At 53.5% G+C, this 3,900-nt stretch overlaps 1 long non-coding RNA gene across 1 annotated transcript in view; it reads right to left on the bottom strand.

Moving 5' to 3' along the window:
- Positions 1–338: 338 nt before the first annotated feature.
- Positions 339–3,900, bottom strand: part of LOC107709156 (uncharacterized) — a 6,100-nt gene continuing 2,538 nt past the window's right edge. The window contains exons 2-3 of the long non-coding RNA XR_001636459.1: positions 2,960–2,961; positions 339–389 (exon numbers count right to left, since the gene is read on the bottom strand). This is a non-coding gene — a long non-coding RNA (uncharacterized LOC107709156). The remainder of the gene's footprint in view (positions 390–2,959; positions 2,962–3,900) is intronic.

Raw genomic sequence — 3,900 nt, 5'->3', positions numbered from 1 at the left:
CCATTTTAAGTGGCACAGATATTTTTGCCAGATAAAATAATAAATAATATAGCTTGATCTAAGTCGGTTGACCATCATGATATGAAAAACCAAATGACTGTTTTGAGAACAAATTGAAGTATGATGCTGGCTTTGCCAAAATACTTTTTGCTCAATGATCAGGCCGTGCCAACTGTTCTGGACCCAACAATGATGCTGCAAACTGTAAGTAACTTATTTCTGTCAGGGTCTAGGATAGATAGATGACTCAGATGCAGAGTAGTGAGAAATGAGATTCTTTATTCTCGCCACAAAACACAAAATAGCATAAACAATAGTTAATTTCTGCTCAGGTGAGCGGAGATTCCAGAGCTGGCCGGCAGACACTGCGGACCACTCGAGCTGCCGGACTCCGTACTACGAGTCCTTAAGCACAGGAGAACAGAGGGTCAGATACTGATGCTTGCACTCACAGGTTACACAAAGACACGAGCAAGGACAAAACAATCTACTCACGACGAAGGACAGACAGGCAGAGACATATAAGGGAGTGGGGGAATGAGCAACAGGTGGGGGAGAGTCTGCTCGTGATCTGCAAACCCCCGCTGCGAGATCAGCGCTGATTGCCCAGACCACAAGCTACCGAACATGACAGGACAACACAGACCGCAGGGGAAGCCGAGAAGGCACCCTGCACCGTGACAGTACGCCTTCTGGCGTCCCCGGAGGACTTACCATGACGCTGATGAAACTGATCGATGAGAGCGCGATCCAGAATGTCGCGAGCCGGAATCCAACATCTCTCCTCCGGACCATACCCCTCCCAGTCTACCAGATATTGGTGACCTCTACCCCTACGCTTCACATCAATGAGCCGCCGCACGGTATAGGCTGGCAACCCCTCGATAAGCCTGGGAGGCGGAGGGGCGGAGGTCAAGGGCTGAAGGGGGGAGCGAAAGACGGGTTTGATTTTGGAAACATGGAAAACCGGGTGGATCCTTTTAAACTGCGGGGTTAATTTGAGTCGCACCGACACCGGACTGAGCACCTTAGTGATCATAAACGGTCCAACAAATTTGGGTCCCAGTTTACGTGAGGGCAGTCTGAAGTTGATGTCCTTAGACGACAACCAGACTCTCTGACCACACACGTAAAGTGGGGGCTTAGTACGGTGACGGTCCGCCAACGTCTTGTTTCTCTCGCCAGTCCGAGTGAGGGCTTCTCTGGCGATCCTCCATGTACGGAGGCATCTCTGAATAAATGCATGCGCGGAAGGAACAACGGCATCGGATTCTTGGGAGGGGAATAATGGTGGCTGGTAGCCTAAACAGCACTGGAAGGGAGATAAACCCGTAGACGAGACCGGGAGGGAGTTATGCGCGTACTCGACCATGGTTAACCTGGAACTCCAAGATGACAGTTCAGCAGACGCCACACAGCGCAGAACCCTCTCCAAATCCTGGTTGGCACGCTCGGCCTGACCGTTAGTCTGCGGGTGATATCCGGAGGATAGGCTCGCAGGATAGATAGAGGACTCAGATGCAGAGTAGTGAGAAAGGAGATTCTTTATTCTCGCCACAAAACACAAAATAACATAAACAATAGTTAACTGCTGCTCAAGTGAGCGGAGATTCCAGAGCTGGCCGGCAGACACTGCGGACCACTCGAGCTGCTGGACTCCGTACTACGAGTCCTTAAGCACAGGAGAACAGAGGGTCAGATACTGATGCTTGCACTCACAGGTTACACAAAGACACGCAAGGACAAAACAATCTACTCACGATGAAGGACAGACAGGCAGAGACATATAAGGGAGTGGGGGAATGAGCGACAGGTGGGGGAGAGTCAGCTCGTGATCCGCGAACCCCCGCTGCGAGATCAGCGCTGATTGCCCAGACCACGAGCTACCGAACATGACAGGACAACACAGACCGCAGGGGAAGCCGAGAAGGCACCCTGCACCGTGACAGTACCCCCCACCGTGACAGTACCCCCCACATGGAGGACCTACCATGACGCTGATGAAACTGATTGATGAGAGCGCGATCCAGAATGTCGCGAGCCAGAATCCAACATCTCTCCTCCGGACCATACCCCTCCCAGTCTACCAGATATTGGTCACCTCTCCCCCTACGCTTCACATCAATGAGCCGCCGCACGGTATAGGCTGGCAACCCCTCGATAAGCCTGGGAGGCGGAGGGGCGGAGGTCAAGGACTGAAGGGGGGAGCAAAAGATGGGTTTGATCTTGGAAACATGGAAAACCGGGTGGATCCCTTTAAACTGCGGGGTTAATTTGAGTCGCACCGACACCGGACTGAGCACCTTAGTGATCATAAATGGTCCAACAAATTTGGGTCCCAGTTTACGTGAGGGCAGTCTGAAGTTGATGTCCTTAGACGACAACCAGACTCTCTGACCACACACGTAAAGTGGGGGCTTAGTACGGTGACGGTCCGCCGACGCCTTGTTCCTCTCGCCAGTCCGAGTGAGGGCTTCTCTGGCGATCCTCCATGTACGGAGGCATCTCTGAATAAATGCATGCGCGGAAGGAACAACGGCATCGGATTCTTGGGAGGGGAATAATGGTGGCTGGTAGCCTAAACAGCACTGGAAGGGAGATAAACCCGTAGACGAGACCAGGAGGGAGTTATGCGCGTACTCGACCATGGTTAACCTGGAAATCCAAGATGACGGTTCAGCAGGATAAACGGAACCCCCGCTCCCTCTAACCAGTGACGCCACTCCTCCTGCACCAGCTTAACAGCTAATAACTCCCTATTCCCGATGTCAATCGCGCTCGTTCTGGGAGAAGATCAGGATGTCGTCGATGTAAACAAAAACAAACCGATCGACCATATCTCTGAACACGTCACTGACGAGTGCCTGAAAGACCGCCGGTGAGTTAGAAAGCCCGAATGGCATAACCAAATACTCAAAATGCCCCGTATGGCGCCGAGCGATCGAACACCTTGCGCAACTCCTTCGAGAATGCCTCAAAGGACAAACAGCAGTCATGCTCGCTATCCCACATGGCCGTTCCCCACTCTCTCGCTTGACCCACCAAGAGCGTGATGACGAACGCTACCCTGGATTGCTCCATGGGGAAACAAGAAGGCTGGAGAGTGAAAGTCAGCGAGCATTGGGACAGGAATGACCGACATGAGTTGGGCTCACCCGAGTATGGAGCGGGCGGATTAAGCCACGGTTCCGCGTGGCGAGGAACTGCTCCTTCAGGGCCAGGAGCGGGTGTGCCAGCCCGAGCTGCCGAAGGGCTGGCCTGCAGCTGGTCAAGCCGTTCTACCAGCTGGTTGAGTTGGAGATCTCCGAGTCCCGCGAGCCCAATCAATATGGGGGTTATGTTTAACCAACCATCTGTGACCCAACACCACTGGAGCGGTGGGCGAATGAATAAGGAGGAATCGGATCTCCTCGGCATGATTACCAGACAAGGTTAGCGTAACGAACTTAGTGACGTGGGTAATATTAGTGAGATGGGTGCCACAAAGGGTCCTGGCAGAAATAGGTTCGGCCAGGGCAACGGACGAAATCCCCAGACGTGTAGCCAATCTGGAATCCATGAAGTCGCCCTCCGCTCCAGAGTCGATTAACGCGGAAACTTGGAAGACAGCTCCCCGAACTGTAATGAAGCTTGAAACTCTGAACGACCACCAGATGGCAGTCGTGTAGTAGTGACGCTCACCATGCGCTCTCCCTTGCGTGATAAGCATTGCCCCGCAACAGGGCACGCCGCTGCAACATGGCCCGCCTCCCCGCAGTAGAGACACAGCTGATTGGCCAGGCGACGCCATTGCTCCCCTATGGTCAGCGTGCTCTCCCGACTTGCATAGGCTCCTCCTCCGGGAGGATGAGGCGTTGAGACAGCGTGTCACACGCCGCTACTAACTCCGCCCCAGTGACG

The sequence above is a fragment of the Sinocyclocheilus rhinocerous genome, unplaced genomic scaffold, assembly GCF_001515625.1.
Source record: "Sinocyclocheilus rhinocerous isolate Xijiao unplaced genomic scaffold, SAMN03320098_v1.1 scaffold4130, whole genome shotgun sequence".
Lineage (NCBI taxonomy): Eukaryota > Metazoa > Chordata > Actinopteri > Cypriniformes > Cyprinidae > Sinocyclocheilus > Sinocyclocheilus rhinocerous.
This window is presented reverse-complemented; position numbering and strand designations above follow the sequence as displayed.